Source organism: Neopelma chrysocephalum, unplaced genomic scaffold (assembly GCF_003984885.1).
Source record: "Neopelma chrysocephalum unplaced genomic scaffold, ASM398488v2 Primary Assembly neopelma1_96921, whole genome shotgun sequence".
In the NCBI taxonomy this organism is placed as follows: domain Eukaryota; kingdom Metazoa; phylum Chordata; class Aves; order Passeriformes; family Pipridae; genus Neopelma; species Neopelma chrysocephalum.
The window spans coordinates 2,566,606-2,585,578 of NW_020925564.1; the positions used below are offsets into that span (position 1 = coordinate 2,566,606).

The 18,973-nt window shown below is 38.8% G+C and overlaps 1 long non-coding RNA gene across 2 annotated transcripts in view; it reads left to right on the forward strand.

Moving 5' to 3' along the window:
- The window catches only part of LOC113960834, a 611,076-nt gene that overhangs the window by 532,763 nt on the left and 59,340 nt on the right, over positions 1-18,973 (forward strand). The gene's annotated exons all lie outside the window — the stretch shown is intronic.

Consider the following 18,973-nt stretch of genomic DNA (forward strand, 5'->3'; position numbering starts at 1 on the left):
CCCCTGGTGGCCTAGTGGTTAGCATGCGGGACTCTCACCGCTGCGACCCTGGTTCGAATCCCAGTCTCCCGGGCAGATGGAGCTCGTTAGCCCTGTGAGGCCATCCATCTATGAGAAGGTCACTCTAAACAAACCTACGTCCTGAGGACCTCACTGACATTGTCCAAGCTTGCTTGGCCCCGGCAGATGAACCTTAGGATTAAAGGGTGGGCTCAGTTCAGCGCATGCTGTGTCTCACCTAAAAAAAATCCATTGCGCAGGCTGGAAAGGTAAAAGACCTTTCCCAAAATCTTTGTTCGTGAAGACTGGCCATTATTATGTACAACACCTCTCTTAGGACAAGATATTTTGTTATTTTCTCTTTTAAATTAAAGGGATTCTTTTTTTTTTCCTGTCCCCAGTGCAAAATCTTGATATTTGTCTTAACTGTTTCTTCTCTTCATTACTAAAGAGACACGTCTGCATCTGTTCCATGTCCTGCTTAAAGCCCTTATGATTAATCTATAACTAGAAATATACACTAGTCCTTTCTTCCTCCCTGCCACACACAGATCCCTCTCTGGGTCTTGTCTTATAATAAGTGACATTACAAAAGTCATCAAAGTATAGTCCCACTGCTTAGTCTAATAGTCAGAAAATCATTAAGTGCATTTGTATCATTAGGTGTTGTGTGCAAACTTTCTTCTTTCTCCATCATGCTGGCCATCTTTCCTTGTGTTTATTGTGTCCTTCTAATTAAGGACAGCAGTAAGATCAACACAGCTCTCTTTTCTTAGAAGAAAATTCTGACTTCTTTGAAGCATTGTAGTTACAAAATCTGTGTTCTCCTCAGCAGTGCACCTATTTTCCTTACTCTGCAGCTGATCTTTTTTCTGGGTCATAAGTTCCAGGAGCTACAGCTTAGTGTTTTGACTCATAATTAGAGTTCATTTTATGTCACTAGATTAAATATAACAATGTGCTTTAACATTTTCACAGGTTACATAGACACAAGTCATAAATAACAGCCGTAGTATTTATATTATGAATAATGAGGCAGACCTGTAGATAATTTAGTAAAGGAAATAGTAAATTTTCTCTCGGAGAGAAAATGTTTGACATTGCGTTTTCTATTCTCGTTTGCTATTGAGCTCACCATTGTTGCTGCAACAATGTTCTTGAAATTGAATTTTCTGTCTCTGTTATTAAGTGTTCCTATCCAGTAGATGTAAGATATATCTAGCAGCTGATGGAAATGGATCAAAAGCAAAACTGTGAAGTGTCATGCTCCAGTGAGCATCTACTTCAGTTTTGTCTCAAGTAGACAAGGAAATACAAAAAGTTTAAACATAGAAAATCTTTGTCTGCCTCTAGTCTTAATACTTAATAATACTTAATAATACTTAATAATAGTTCTTGCTTCATTAACAGTCTCAAAATGTATTTTGTGGTTGATTCTTTTAAAAGTACTTTTCACATTTACTTTAATCTACAGCAGTGTGTGCATTTTGATTTCCTAAAATTCAGCCAAACAATCAGCAAAATCACTTGTAATCACCATTCTCCCAATTCAGTAAACATAATAGATCAAGTACGTTGTTTGGTCACTATATAACATACCATACAGCAAACTTAAGCTAATGAATTTTCCAAAATGGTGATCTGTAAATATATAATATTCTATATAGTAATTATACCTTATTTCCCATACTTAAAACACAAACCTGATTTAGCAGATTACCATTATCACTATTTAAGAAACATGTAAACAATCACTTCTATTTTAGAAAGTTAGCACATTCACTCTGCACTCAAACGATAAGGAAGAACATTCATGCATAAAAAAAAGTTTGTTTGCTTTACTTTTTTTTTATTAAGAACTACATAGGAGTTATCTTCCCCTGTGTTATGAGGGAAGGATTTAAGGAAGAGTCTTTAAACACAAATGTTGCTTTTTTTGTGGCCTGACAGGTTTTGACATCACTAGTCATCATTCCACAGGTAATTCTACGGGTAATTGTTCGGTCAATTCATTTGATGTACAATTTGTTTTATAACTAAATATCACTTTCTTTCTTTTGATGGATGAATTTTTGCTTCAAAGTGCCAACATTATGGTGAGAGAGTTCACCATCTTATTAAAAATTGTTTGTTCTGATCCCATATATTTTTTCCTGTATTTTCAAAATAAAACTAATAAAAATGAAGATGTTTTATGACTAAACATTAAAGTTCATGTAACATACACATGAGCAACTGTTACACATGTTATACCAAAATATCCTTTTTCAATTATATAGTACGTATATTGAATTTCTGAAAACTCTTTGTCATTAGTTGTTCTATTTGTGTTGAAATGTGTTACATATTTTGATACACTAGACTTTCTATCACTTTTTTATAGGAAGTAAACAGTATTATTTTGTTCTGCTATCATGAGTTGTGAATAAGAAACATGACAAATCAGATAGACTTTCTTAAATTTTAGTGACTTAGCTTTTTAAAGAAAGATTGTTTAAGGTTCTGTCCTTGAGCTTTTGAATATGAGGTCACTGTCTCCAGGACACTTCTTTTTTTAAATCAAGTTCTTGCACCTGCTGAGTTTTAATTACCATGTATTTCTTTATAAAATGTAGGCACCAAATGTGTTACCTGAAGAAATGTTGTGGACATGTATGAAATCTTTCAGTGGTAATGATTTTATGAAAATAAATTGGATAAGACAGTGTTATATAGAGTAGGAAAGAGGAAACTAAAATTTTTAATGCGGTACAAGACAGGTAAGGGCTAAAAAGTGAAATCATGGATGCAAGTTTATTCTACAACCTGTAAAAGGCACATTCATTGAAGATAAAGTAAGACCATGTGTAGCCCTACTTCCTGGTTTATTTGCTCTCTCTTTTACTTTATGATGATATATACAGAATCCACAAATTAAGTCTTTCTCTTAAATCAGGTAGAAAGCTCATAAGTAAATAAACAAATAAATAATATCTCATAACTTCTTTTTTTTTTTCCTTTTTTGTGTAACATTAGGAAATGCTTGTTTACCCAAATAGAGAACATTTTATCTTGGGAATATCTAAAGTTTTTTAAATATCTAGAAAATAAATAGGAGTAATATGAAGTTTCAAAGGTTCAGGATAGAAATCATCTACTGTTCCTGAATGTTATTCAGCAAATTAAATACATATATTGACCCAAACTTGTGAAAGTTAAATTGTCCACTGAAAAGACCTGACAAGTCACCAAATCTATTCTTCTCCTATAGTATTTGTTTAATCTATTGCATTCAAAAATCTTACGTAGTCTTCAAACAAAATTGAAAACTCTAAAGAAAAATTTGTTCTTGCATTCGTTACCAGACAACCTTACCATTCTGAAGAATTCAAGGATGGCACTACTATTGCCAACACTGGCAATATTAGCACAGCACTGTTGTGTATCTGATGATAGAGGAATTTAAGTGCAATGTAAGGGCATGAACTAAAATAGTTCTATATGAATAAATGAGTATATAAATGTTGTGATTTTTGAAGGCGCAATATGATCTAAGAACCTTTCAGGGACTTAAAGGGGTGAAAAGTTCAGTTTCTAGATTTCCTAGAGCAAAATACAGGCATCTGTACCTTTTAAGACTGAGTCTTGACCTTAACTGAGAGTAAATCTGGAGAAAATTATTTCTGTGTTGGAAGAAGAGGAGATGTTTGGGGGGTTTTTTATCACCAGATTGAATTTAAACATGTAACAGCTGTCTAAAACTTCTGAAAGTGTTTGAGGGTTAGAATATCCTGAATGGAAAACATCCATGATTAAAAGGGATCCAAGGCAGGCACAGATGTTTTTTCACGGATTTATATATGTTTAATACATTCTAAAATGTATTTTCTTATAATATATCATACATGGAAAATCAAGCCACACAACTTGAAAAAAGTCAGTCAAGGTTTCCTGTAAAACCTAAATTTGGAATTGGTACTGTGTGTGTAAACACATCTGTCATAGATAGAACTCAGTTACATACTCATGTCTTTTAATCACACTTTTCACAAAGGATCATTAATTCTGTATTCCTTATCTTTTGGCTAACAATACAAAACACAGTGTAAATTGCAGAAATATGAGCCATCTCTTCCACAATGACGTTTAGTGAAAGCTCTACTCTGAACCTATAGAGAGCTATAAAGCTCTATTTATAATGAAAAAACCCCAAACCCTGGACGTCAAATATTGATCACACAAAACCAACTGATATCTTATAATTGTATCTTTAATCTTTCTGCCTCAGTTTCCCTTGTGTAAAATGACACTATATTACCTCATCTCATTAGATTATTCTGAAAACCCACTAATTAATACTAGTAAATATCTAGGATTTTACAACAAAAACACCACAGAAAATTCCATACGATAGTTAATAATTCTACCTTCAAAGGAAAATTTCAGTAATTGCCAGTAACAAGGGGCAGTGAATAATACTGGAAAACACTGAATACTAACTTCTTTAACTGAACTCATAACAGCTGGAAATCATTAATTACAAGCTGGTTTTCATGCCTGAATATGCTTTTTGAAAAATAAACAAGCTTCTGAATAGCTGGGTAAAAAGTATATTTTGTCTTTTCTCCAATTACATAGTTATTTTACAAAAGGATATTCTGTCTCATAACAAAGCTTACTTTGAAATAAAATACATAGTGGAAATCTTAAATATGAATCCCTGACTTTGCAGGTGTCTTGTTTCGTGTCGTGTATTTCTGCATGTAATGTTTTCATGACGTGTTCATATAAAAAGAGGAGTCTGTTATACAAGACACGTCTACCATTCATGGCTAGGCTTCGCGAACGAAGATTTGGGAAGGGCTCTACCCACGTTTCTTGCAAGCGCGTTGGTGGCTAAAAAGGCCAATATGAGAAAGGCATGTCCGGTTGCAAAAGACACAGCAGAAAGACTCCTTAGGTGGTATATACTGCAAGGCTCGATTCTTTCTGCGTTGTCTTTTCTCCTCAAGGGTGATCCTGCGTGCTTTCGCAAAAGCATCAGCAGCGTTATAAATGGTCTGTCTCCAGGCTTCCCGATTGGAGGCCAGAGTAGACCAGTTATGGTGATCAATATGCCCAAGGCTGAGATGTTGTTTCAGGGAGTCCTTGTATCTTTTCTTCGGGGCTCCTCTCTTGCGCCAGCCAGTGGCAAGTTCACCATAAAACAAGATCTTAGGGAGGTGGTGGTCCTTCATCCTGGAGACATGCCCTGCCCAACGCAGCTGCGTTCTCAGTAGCATGGCCTCAATACTTGTGACTGCTGCTTGTTCTAGAACAGATGTATTGGTCACATAATCTGACCAGTGGATGTTTGGGATTGTACGGAGGCAGCGTTGATGGAAGCGTTCTAGGAGACGCAGGTGGTGGCGGTAGATGACCCATGATTCGGAGCCATATAAAAGAGTAGACAGCACAATGGCTCTGTAAACACTGATCTTGGTACTTTTCTTCAAGTGTTTATTTTGCCAGACTCTTTTATGAAGCTTTCCAAAAGCACTATATGCCTTTGCTAACCTGTTATCTATCTCCCTGTCAATCTTACCATCCGAGGAGATGAGGCTGCCTAAGTAATTAAACTGTTGGACTGATTTGAGCTCTGATTGGCTGATGGTGATGTGGGGATGATGGGGGACTTCCTGAGGTGCAGGTTGATGGAGAACTTCTGTCTTCTTTAAGCTGACTTCCAGCCCAAAGAGCTCAGCAGCATCTGCAAAGCAGGATGTTAAACGCTGCAGGGCTGCTTCTGTGTGGGCAACAAGGGCGGCGTCATCAGCGTAAAGCAGCTCCCGGACAAGATGGTTTAAGGTCTTAGTGTGGGCCTTCAGTTGCCTTAGGTTGAATAGGCTTCCATCAGTACGATATCGAATGTAGATACCGTCCTGATCATCGAGGTCTGTCGTGGCCCTTTGGAGCATCATGCTGAAAAAGACTGTGAATAGGGTAGGAGCAAGAACGCAGCCTTGTTTCACACCATTCTTTATTAGAAAGGGCTCAGAAAGTGTGTTGCCATATCTGACTTGGCCGTGCTGATCCTCATGAAGTGAGATGATCATTTTAAGGAACTTGGGGGGACAACCTAAACGTTCCAAAATCTGCCAGAGACCTTTTCTGCTCACAGTATCGAAAGCCTTGGTGAGGTCGACAAAGGTTACATAGAGACCTCTGTTCTGTTCCCTACACTTCTCTTGCAGTTGTCTGAGAACAAATATCATGTCTGTGGTGCTCCTGTTGACTCTGAAGCCACACTGACTTTCAGGTAGAATTCCTTCTGCTTAGCGGGTATTAGTCTGTTCAGGAGTATTCTTGCCAGGATTTTGCCAGCAATGGAGAGCAGAGTAATACCACGGTAATTTGAACAGTCTGATTTAGTACCTTTCTTCTTATACAAGGTGATGATGACTGCATCACGAAGGTCTGAAGGTAGTTCGCCCAACAACGCACCACAAGCTCGTGAAATTTAGCATGGAGTGCAAGGCCCCCATGTTTCCAGACTTCAGGTGGAATTCCATCAACCCCAACTGCCTTGCCGATTTTCACCTGCTGTATGGCCTTGAGGGTTTCTCCTAAAGTGGGGGCAGTATCCAATTTGTATTTCACCGGTTGTTGTGTGATGGACTGAATTGCTGAGTCTTGGACTACACGGTTGGTACTGAAAAGAGTCTGAAAGTGTTCAGACCATCTATTCAGAGTGGAGGTTTTATCTGTCAGAAGCGTTTGACCATCTGCACTGAGTAGTGGGCTTTGGACTTGGTATGTAGGCCCGTATGCTGTTTTCAGGGCCTCATAGAATCCTTTGTATCTGCACATAGTTGAGTTTTTGCAGCTAGATCGGTCCACCACTTGTTCTGGATGTCACGGAGTTTCTGTTGGAGCTTGCTGCATGCAAGACGAAAGGTTGTTTTTCTTGCGTGACAGGATGGCAGTGCAAGGTGTGCTTGGTGGGCAGTTCTTTTCTTCCTCAACAAGTCCTGGATTTCTTGATTGTTTTCATCAAACCAGTCCTTGTTCTTCTTGAGGGAAAACCCTAAGGATTCTTCAGAGGATTGCAGGATGCAGCTTTTAATATGATGCCAAATTGTTTCAGGGGAGGAAACTACAGAATCTGTGGAATGGTTTTCGAGCCTAGTTTGAAGGTTTGCCTGAAATCTTTGTCTTACTGTGGTTGATTGGAGATCATTAGCTTGGAGTCTTCTCCTTGGGATACTGCCCCTTTTGGGTTTGAATTTGAGATTAAAGTTGAGTTTACAGCGCACAAGCCGATGGTCTGTTCGACATTCTGCGCTGGGCATCACACGGGTATGGAGGACATCGCAGACATCTCTCCGTCGCACCAAGACATAATCAATGAGATGCCAATGCTTAGACCTGGGGTGCATCCAGGTTGTCTTCAGACTATTTTTCTGCTGAAAGATGGTATTAGTGATGGTAAACTGTTGCTCCGCACAGAATTCTAGCAGAAGTCGACCATTATCGTTGCAGTTTCCGACACCATGCTTGCCTAATATTCCTTTCCAGGCTTCAAAATTCTTACCTACTCTGGCATTGAAATCCCCAAGGATAATGATCTTATCATCTGCGGGCACCTTTTGGGTAAGGCAGCGCAGGTCGATGTAAAATTTATCTTTTTCAGCAGGGTCAGCTTGGAGAATTGGGACATATATACTGAAGATGACAACGTGTTGCTTGTTGTTTAGTGGAAGGCGTAGGGAGATAATGCGGTCAGAATGGCCTGTCGGCAGATTTTCGAGTTTAGGGACAATAGAGTTTTTGATCATGAAACCGACACCTGAGAGATGTTTTTCGGATCTGGACTTACCTGACCAAAAGGGTGTGTAACCGGCACCATGTTCTCTGAGGCTGCCTTCCTCGTGAAGGCGAACTTCACTGAGAGCAGCAATGTCGATGTTGAGACGAGCCAGTTCGTGGGCAATTAGGGCAGAACGTCGCTCAGGACGTCCGCTGTCCGCAGAATCAAGCATGGATCTGATGTTCCAACATGCTAGAGTTAATTTAGGTAGACCTTTGGAGGCAGGTGCATGCCTTTGTCTTTTAATCTTTGTGCGACCGCATTGGAAGAAGATGCCCGTTGGTCTGCGATTAACCAACCGGGTGAAGGTGGAGATGAGCTTTGTTTAGGCCACCTTTTCTAGGCCCCTCTCCGAGTGGAGCAAGCAGTGCTGTCCTTGAAAAGGCTGCTTGGTCGTTCAGGGTGCTGCCCCAAGAGACTCTCATCTCCGTCAGTCTCAAATGACCAATATCCTGAACCGCCTGCATGCAGGGTTGAGTCTGCGGCTCCCAGTGCACCTTTCACCTACCGTTTCGACCCTCGCCCGTCGCTGCAGGACTTTTTGCATGTGGGTAAAGCCTTCAAGCCTGTGCAGTGGATTTTTTAGGTGAGATGCAGTATGCGCGGAACTGAACCCACCCTACCATGCTGCTGATTAATGACATACACAAATTTCCCTTCTCTTTCTAAAGTTCATGCATCTGCAGTTGTGAAAATTTTGACATTTTTAGAAAAGTGGTTTGAATTCATAATTTTTAATTGCTTTTTTTTTCTGTCTGGGCATAGATTCTATTCTCCATTAATGAGTGTTTCCTATGCACATGAATACTAGGATTGAAAAAAAAATCTTTGGTATTTTGTTTTTAAACAAAAGTGAGGACTTAGCTATCAACATCAGATGTGTCTCTGCTCATCAGTGAGATAAAAAACAACTAATTTTGCAGCTTTTTTCATTGATAATGCTTCAGGCTCTTATGAAGCTTTTGTTTCATGATGCTTTATGATGAGTAGTATCATATACCACTATAAAATACCAGGATTTCTTAAACAGTGTTATCTGAAATGATGTAACAGTACTAACCAGATTTGTTTTTATATATTATGAATGATGTATTTTAAGCTAACAAAATACTACTATAATTTTTATAAGTGTTTTGTTCCATTACTTTTAGTAAAGGGAGTTTATATCTGAACTGTTCAAGAAAGAGTTTCTCAATTTTTGATTTAGACAAACAATCTGAAGAGAAAGACTTACATCAAAAACAATTAACTTATCAATAGATCTCTTGGGAAATTCTTTTCTGGAAGAGTTTACTAAGGAATGGGGCATACTGGATCAGAAACAAGCCCTATAACCAAGACAGGGAAGTTTATAAAATAAATTTCTATACCTTAATTGGAAAACAATTGTTTGATATAGGAAGTAATGAATTGAATTCTTTGGGGGTTTGTAGAAGTTCAGACAAGATGATTAGAAAGGTTCCCCAGGGGTGAGAAGATTTTGAACCATATCTCTACTGCATAGAGCTTTGACTTTACTATGTGCTTCAGCACAATAATTTCTAATAAGTTGTAGAGTAGATTTTGCAACAGTGCTTAAGTTGACTTTAACACTGCTCCCACGGAGGTATCCTCACGCTCAGTGAAGCAGCTCTAAGTTAGTACTGAGTACCCCTGAGAGTTCTACCTGAAGGACAATAATACACATTTAAATAGTTAATTTGAGAAGTTAGTTGCCATTTTTATGCTACTAATAAACTTACAGATATGGTGACTTTTAGGGATTTGAATGTAAAAAGGGATGTATTTGTATGGTAGCATTATAAAAAATAACAAAATATTTTCAAGTTGGAGAAACCTTGCCTTCTAATTACATCTTACCAATCTAATATGACCAATTTAATATGACCAGACTGATGATTAATAGAGGGATAACCTGGGACAGGAAGAAATTAGTCATCATGTAAGTTTACCAAAGTTTAATTATGTTTTTTCTTTCCAATCAAAATAGTCTTTTGCCAAAGCAATACCCTTAGAATCACCAGAATAAGAATGACAACTACCAATTTTTTTTGAGACTTTGAACATATTACACTTTCTTCTAGGATAAACATTCAAAGGAAGATCAGGGAAATATATCTTCAGAATAATGTTATGCACATGACGAATTTGGAGTTTGATCTTATCCAGTATCAGTCTTTGATGGTTGCGTGCCTCTGTCTATCAACAATATCTTGTTTTTACCAACTGTAAGGGTTTTTTTTGTAAAATGTTATCTCCACCACAGTTCTAAAAAAAAAATAAAAAGATAAAATTGCATATATAGTCCATAATTTTATGCATGCTTACTTTTTCCATTGATGGATGTCTCACAGTACTCCAAATAATAAGTAAGCGGTTGTGAAACACTGGTTGCATGGTGTAGCATGTAGTGTTTTCTGTATCCTTTTTTTTTGTTGTTGTTTGGGATTTTGGGGTTTCGCTGTTTCTGTTTTGATTTGTTTTGCTCTGTTTTTTAATTCAGTGTAAATTCCTAATACTTAACTCCCTATTCCCAGAAATGTAAAAAGTCTTCTGAGAAGTTTGAAGCATCAGCTCCATGCAATAACCTCCTATTCATTAACATGATTTCATGGCAGGTCCATACTTAATAGAATGGTTAATCTTCTCTGGAACTGTCTTTGTTACATTTGAATTAAAGCTATTTGTTCATAATTCTGTTAGTTATCTAGTCTTTGACTAACCTGTTTGAATTCATTGGGCCTTTTAACAGTATTCATAATATATACTCATGAAAGATTAATAAAAATTAGCTGAAAATATCTTGAGTCTTTTTCCGTTTCTTTCCACACTTATTGCAAGGTTAAATCAGAAGATTTATGAGAGTTTGAATGGAAAAACTTAGTGATTTCATAGGCACAGCAACTACCAGATCCTTAACTATTAATTAATTAGTTAATTATTAGGTTGCAGTCTGCATTCAAGATTATTTCATTGCTGCTGCTATCTAAATCAGAGCTTACCAAACCTGGGGAAGGCCTAATATCACATTGTGGAAACATTTCTAGTTACCCCACTCCAAATAAACCACACATATTGGATTTCAGAGTTTGTCCCAAAACAACTGTACCACTTTTGCAAAATTCGTGTCTTTTATCCTACTTAGCTGTGAGAATGAACCTCAGAGTGTCAGAGGTTATTATAAATCACAAGGCCTTGGCATCTGTAATTGTTTTCCTTCCAACCTACCAAAGGGCTTAACCTGACTTCCTAAAAATGAATTGGTTATTAAAATATTACAAAGTTGATTAGGAACCAGAGGCAGTGTAAAGATAAAAAAAGGACCAATCTTACAACTGCTAAAAACAAGATATTGTGGATAGAAAAAAGCACACAAACAACAAAATCCTAACTTTTTCAGAGCCTTTCAAGTAGTATGCATCTTATTATTTGCTTTGGGAGAGGCAAGCAGTTTCCAGCTCCTGGTTTTCTTTATTCACCTGAGTGCCAAGAGAGCAGCAACAGTAGGCACAGCTCTGCAAAGCAGGGTCTACCAATTGCCACAGGAAGATGTGGTGGAGGCAGGGCACATCCCCAATACATATGGCCAAGGCCAGCTGAGCCGGTCCATGATGGTGACCAGGGTCATTGGCAGCCTTGAAACCATGAGGCATGTCCACAGTGACAAGTCAGGTCATGCTCCTGGATCAGTATCAGATTCTGGATAAGCAGTGACAAGGCCAGGCACAGATGCAACAGGGAACCCTCCCTCAAGATGGCAGCAAGGACAGGAGCCTCCCCTTGAAAGCAACTCCCAAGCAAAGAGGAGGAGCCAGGGATCAGCACAGCTTCTTAGTAGAGATTTTTTCAAAGAACTCCTTTCAAGGCCAAACACCTGCATTATTATTATTTAAGCTGACCCTGAGCACAGGCATACAAACCTCTGGAATAAGAAGAAATGCACTCAAGGTCTGGATGCTGAGTTTAGTATTTATCAGCACCTTTCTTCTGGACCACAGTTGGCAATGCTTTCCCGTTCTGTCTGCTCCATATACCTACATCTCATTACATTCAAAATCTTGTAATCGGCACCGCATATTATGAAACAAGAACTTATTGTGAGTTGAACTACCATTTTCTGACAGTAAATTTTAACAATATAATTACAATAACAGTCTGGAGAAGGACAATGAAGCTGGTGAAGAGGTTGGAGCAAAATTCTTACAAGGAGTAGCTAAAGGATCCTGAAGAAAAGGAGGCTGAGGGGAGATGTTTTGCTCTCTACAACTACCTGAAATGAGGTTGTAGCAAAGTAGGGGTCAGTCTCTTCCCCAGGTAACAAGTGACAGGACAAGAGAAAATGACCTCAAGTCGTACCAGGGGAAGTTTAGATTAGATATTGGGAAAAAAGTCTACACAGAAAGGATTGTAAAGTGTTGGAGCAGGCCGCCCAGGAAAGTTGCGGAGTCACCATCTCTGGGTGTGTTGAATAAACGTGTTTATGGCTTAAAAAACTTGAGGACATGGTTTGATGGTGAACATGGTGATGACACTAGTTTGATGGTTGGAGTTAAAGATCTTCAAGGTCCTTATAACTTGAACAAATCTATGATTCTATGATTTTATGAATTAAAACTCAACTATTATTGTTCCAGTTGCAAAACACTAACACAGTTTTCACATTAAGATACTGTCCAAATGTTGTTGCTCAAATTTTGCTGTTTAAATTGCACAGAAATATCTCATTAATAATATAACTTAAATTGCTAAATCCAGCCTTCCTATTCCCAACAGTCCTCAGGAACTGTCCAGTGACAGTACATATAGAGCTGGAACTCCAGCACTTTCAACAATGGTCATTTGGCCCCTGCATCTCTGCTAAAACAGTGTAAGCCAGCCTGAGCCACAGCAAGCATAGCAACATTCTGGGACTCTCCATCATTGAGACATTTACAGAACTATCATGTCTTCAATTTTTGTCTTTTATGTTACCTAATGGTGCAAGAGAAATAAGGCACATAACCTAACTTAAATTGACATGCAAGCTTTCTCTGATTTAGAGCTCCTGACAATGCTTCCTTGAAGTCCTGCTTAGGTTTTACCTGGAATCACAGAATGGTCTGAGTTGAAGGGGACCCTTAAAGATCATCTAGTCCAACTGCCCTGCCATAGGTAGAGGCACCTTTCATCAGACCAGGTTACTCAAAACCCCATCCTATCTGGCCTTGACCTCTTCCAGGGATGGACAGTCCACAACTTCTCTGGGCAACTTGCTCTGGCACCTCACAATTCTCATAGTGAAGAAATCCTTTCTTATAGTTAATCTATATCTACCTCTTTCAGTTTAAGGTCATTCCCCCTCATTCTATCAGTACGTGCCCTTGTAAAAAATCCCTCTCCATCTTTCCTGTAGACATGTAGACCTATAGAAGGTTGTAGCAAATTCTCCCCAGAACCTTCTGTTCTTCAGGCTGAATAACCCCAACTCTCCCAGCCTGTCTTCTTAGGAGGGGTCCTCTGGCTCCCTGATCATCTTTGTGGTCCTCCTCTGGATTTACTTCAACATGTCCATGCCCTTCTTGTGTTGCGGGCTCCAGAGTTGGACACAGTACTGCTGGTGGCACCTCATGAGGGCAGAGTAGATGGGCAGAATCACCTTCCTTCATCTGCTGACCATGCTTATTTCAGTGCAGCCCAGGGTGCATTTAGCCTTCTGGACTGTAAATACACATTGCTGGATCATGTTGAGCTTCTTGTCTATCAAGTCCTGAGTCCTTCTCTTCAGGGCTGCTCTGCATTCATTCCTACCCACACTTGTGTTTAGAATTGCCCAGACTCAGGGGCAGGACCTTTTAACTGGCCTAGCTGAGCTTCATGAGGTTCCCATGAGCCCACTCTCAAGCTTGTTGAGGTCCCTTTGAATAGCATCCCTCCCCTCCAGTGTGTTGACTGTACCACAGGGCTTGGTGTCATCGGCAAACTTTCTGAGGGTGCACTCAGTCCCATTGCCCATGCCACCAACAAATATGTTAAACAGTACCATCCCAATACCAACCCCTGAGGAACATCACTCATCACTGGTGTTCACTTGGACATCAAGCTGTTGAACACAACTCTTTGAGTGCAACCATTGAACCAATTCCTTATCCATGAGTGGTACATCTATCAAACCCATGGCTCTCCAACTAAGAAACTAGGCTGTTGTGTGGGACAGTGTCAAAGACTTTGAACAAGTCCAAGTAGATTATTTCAGTTACTTTTCCCGTATTTGTCAAGCGTGGTTTTCCCTTAGTGAAGACATGTTCACTGTCACAAACCATCTCATTTTCCATGAGCTTTAGAAGAATTTCCAGAAGGATCTGTTCCATGATCTAGCCAGGTAGAGAGGTAAGGTTGACTGGCCAGTACTTCATTAGGTCTTCCTTTTTTACCTTTTTAAAAATGGATGTTTTCCAGTCAGTGGGAACTTCCAACTGTCACAACTTGTCAAATATGTTGCATAACAGTGGCATAACAACTTCATCCATCAATTTTCTCAAGACCCACAGATGCATCTAATCAGGTCCTGTGGACTTGTGCACCTTCAGGTTCCTTAGATGGAAACTAAGGAAACTGATCTCCTACAGTGGGCTGTTCTGCATTCACCCAGTCCCTGCTTTTGCCTCTTGTGACTTTGCCTCTTGACAGTGTAGATTGAGGCAAATAAGTCTCACAATCTTCACCATGTTGTGGGTAACAAGTTCTCTCAATTTCTTCCAGACAGGTCCCACATTTTCCCCTAGTCTTACTTTTATCACCAACCTACCTATTAGGATCTTTTCTTGTTGCCCTTGACACACTGGCAAGATTTAATTCTATCAGGGTTTTAGCTTTCCTGACCTGATCCCTGGCAACTTGGACAGTTTATCTGTGTTCCTCCCAGGCTACATGTCCTTGTTCCCACCTTTTGTAGGCTTTCTTTTTGTGTTTGAGTTTGTCCAGAAGCCCCTTGATAATCCACACAGGCCTCCAGGAATTTTTACCTGACTCCCTCTTCTTTGTTTGGAGGCATTGCTCCTGAGCTTGGAAGAGATGATACTTGAATATTAATGAGCTCCCTCCAGGGCTTTTTCTACCAAGCAGATCCCTGAAGAGCCTAAATTCTTCTCTTCTAAAGCCCAGGGTAGTGAGCTTTCTGTGTGCCCTACTTTGATGTTCTAAAAATCTTGACTCTTTGTGTATTGAGATATTTGGGTGCATAAAGGCCTACATGTGGTTTATTTGCATTTCATATTATTAATTAACTGTCAACATAGTTAGTTTTTCTTTTGAAAACTGGTTACAGCAATATAATATAATGTATTTGGTTAATGTCTTTTTTTTTTGTTTTTAGACAAATAATTTTTCCTACATAGGCTATTGAAGTGTTCAAAACTCATGATACATAGAGAGTTTCTCCTCTGTGCTTTTTTTGCAAAGGTAAATTAACTATAGTATAAGTTTTTTATATATTGAAAAGTTGAAGCAGAAAATTATTTGTTTAAAGACAAAAATAATAATGTAGAAGGTGTACAAAATACGGGATAAACCTTTCAGGGCGTTTACCCTACACTTTCATTTTGGTAAGCATTATTGTATTTGACCCTCAGCCCAAAATATTTGGTATACTTGGTTTGGGTCAAACAAAAGTTTTCATATAGATATCCTGTACAGAATTCATTTAAAAAAAACCAATATCAACTGTGGTCATTTGTTTGTAGCTCCTCACTTTTTAATATGTACGTACATACATAAACAAACAGCTAGTTCTGAGCAGCAAATTAACAGCTCAGTTTCTCAGGCGAGATTCATTTTAGCCAAGCCAACCTTAAAATTGACAAAAGGAAAGAAATATTTCTAGATATTAAAGGCAACTCTTTAATTTAACCAAATTTGTGCTCAATGTAGTGCAGTCTAGACTTTACTCTGTGCAGTTCCACAACTTTTGGAAAGTGTGACAGTTGTCCAACAGAAGAAGTACTGGGTGGATGTCAGTCCTTGACTGTCTCCCTGAGTCTCATGAGAAACTCCAGACACCTTCGCCCCCATGTTAATAACCCCACCAAAAAGCTCATGCTTTGAGTTCTGACTAATTTCCTAGTGGAAATTTTAAAAAGTGTGAGCCAGTGGAGAAAGACATTCTTCTGGTTTCAGGCCACGCTTTCTTCCCTGGCTCACCTCCTTAAAACTGATAGAAGATGACAGTGGCCTGTCATCTGGTAGCCTGTTTGCCACCAGAAATCTACTTGGTTAAACTAGGCTCCATCAGGGGGGCACTTTTATATAATGTTTTTTTTTTTGTCAGTGAATGTCTTTGCTCTCTTTCATACAGAACAGTGTCATAGTATTTCCCTAAAGGTAAAAGTGTTGTTTTATTCCTTTGTTTGTACCTTCAGACCTCTCACAAAGACAAACTTCCCATAGTCCTCTTACCTGGATCACTGAATGAGATGCAGTTGGAGGTTCAAGTTTCTGTCTCATATAACAGTAATTAAAATGGACTCCTCTGGAGTCTAATCAGGTCATCACAGTTTGCACTGAGTGCTGGTTGATTTGCATTTTTTAGCTTAGTTTAGGTAAGCTAAAAAGGGAGAGCTTGTCATTGTATTTCAACCCACTTCCATATTTTTTTTTCTGATTACTGTATATATAAACACTGTGACAACTGTTGTTTGTGATCTGCAAACTTAGTCAGAACTTTTATTTCTATTTCTACTCCACTGGAAAACGTGGTCCATTCTCCTTTTAGAATAGTGTTCCATGGCTGCACTTACATTTTTTATGTATGTTGAAGAACTTTACTAAAGGGAACACTAAGTTCTTCAGAAAATTTCCTTTTTCACTAATAGCTTTTTTGTAATTCTATTTGCAGCCATTAGTCGTGAGTGTATTGTAAAGACATTCTATGCTTATTTTAAGATACATTTACATGCTTTCTATTTTACAGTAACAATAGTGGTCAGAGAACAAAGTTGTGTTTATAATAGCTAGCAAAGATTCACTTTTCACAAAGAGTTTGACATCCTTAAAATCACCTGGTTCTTTGACTTAGATAAAGGAAAAAAATAAGCAGCCAAATTAAAGTTTAAAGATGGACATCTCTGAAGTTCCTAGTTATCCATTTTTAACATTAACAATACCACATTCTGTTATTGCAGTTTTTAATTCACAGCCTCAAATAGGCTTCAAAAAACATAATAGAACATCTTTAATTAATTCCCCAAAACTCACATTTAGGGATAAATAATAATCCATCAACTATTTCATTGTCTAACAGGACCCACGAGAATTTGACAGTCTTAATCACTTCAGCCATTTATACCTTCATTTTCAGCTTTGTTTCAGTTGAGCTATTTAGTAGGGTTTATCTATATTACAGTATCTTTTTTTAAATCAAACTTCATAGCTGTAACACAGAAACTAGTTTTAGGTGCAAAACAGAGTATCTCTGAAACACAGACATCATGGCATAAGCACATTAGAATGACAAGTTACCTGTCACTGAGCAATATTTGTCTCTGTAATGAGCTGAGGCATTGCAGAACTGTGACTCTAGTAAAATTAGGAGCCACCAGCAGCAGCACAACAGAATTCTAAACCTAGAGAACATTCATTTGTATTGCTACAGGTGTGTGGAAAATCAAAGTGAATACTCATACAGTTCCTAAACACTTGTATGTCATGGGTGGGAGTGGAAGACTTAGACAAAATTTATTAGAAAAGCCCTGTCATTGAGTCACGAGGTCCAGAAAGGATTCTCTTGCTTTCTAAACCCCATCTCAGAGAGGAGTCTAGGTGCAGCTGAATCCAATCTTAGCCTTGGATTATGTCAACAGTTTAAATGTAAGAAATTACAGAGGTGTGATTGAACCATTTTTGTCCTGCAGGTTTTAATGAATGGCAAAATGAGAATATTTATATAGAATGAAACATTTATTTTTGCAAATGATCAAACAAAGACCTTAATCAGAATTATTTACTACACAACATAAATGCTAAAACTACTTCTTGTATAGTATGAAATAGAATAGTGCACTATATTGAAGCGGTTATATTAAAGGTAGTAAAAAGAAATATTTTTTAAGTAGAGATGGGTGACCTCTTTCACTCAGCCTTGAGGAGTATCCTCGGAGGGTGTCCGCACCCAACGGAGGAATCTCCACACATACATTCCAAGAAGGGTTGTGTTAGAAGAACCTGTCTGTATGAAAAGGTACTTTTACAGTATAACATGATTGACTGTCATCTACCAAACCTATCTGTCACATCCATCTTCAAAAAGCAGGATGTGTGTTTGCAGTTTGGTGAACCAGTTTAGTTTTAGCATAATTCAACACCAAGACCAGCAACCTAGCACCACCAGTAAGTCATCACGAAGAACTTGCATGACACCTTGCACTGTTTGCATTCTCTGATTGGATTTTAGATCTTACTGGGGCAGGCCCTCCTGCCACATCATATCAATCCTGTTCTAGTTAAAACAGCACTGACATGTGGTTTTAGCTTTTACCTTTGGTACTGTATCTAGTTCTTTTAAAACATTTTCTGCATATGAAATATAGGAATATGACTAGGAGGTTCTTGGAGTGTATGGAGGACACCTTCCTGTCCTGGTAAACGAGCCTACCAGCCATGTAGCCCTTCTAGACCTGCTGTTTACAAACAGAGAGGGGCTGGTGGGAGCTGTGGTGGTTAGAGGCTGTCTGGGGCACAGTGACCATGAAATTATAGAGTTTTCAATACTCAGTTGTGCTGGTTTAAAAGTTAACCAGCAAGGCAAAATGAACTCAATTCAAAAGAGAGATTTATAAGTCAGAATAACAATTTATTAAAATAATGCAATAAGTACAAGTATACAGACAGACAATTGGTTCTAACCCACAAAACCCAAATGTACAAACCCAGCACCCTGGGGTATGAACAAAAGTGGTGTACCTTGGCCCACCCCCCGAGTCCAAAGCAAAGGGAGAGGGGATAAAACCTGCTGGTGGGAGAGCTGCTGCAGTCTGGTCAGAAGTGGTGATTGCAGTCCAGTTGAGGGTGGTGGTCTCAGCCTGGTTGGGAGCAGCGGTGGTCTGCTGTCTTCCTCTGGGTCCCACGAGAGAGAGCCTCAAGGCTCTGAAACTCCCAGTTATATACTCTCCAGTT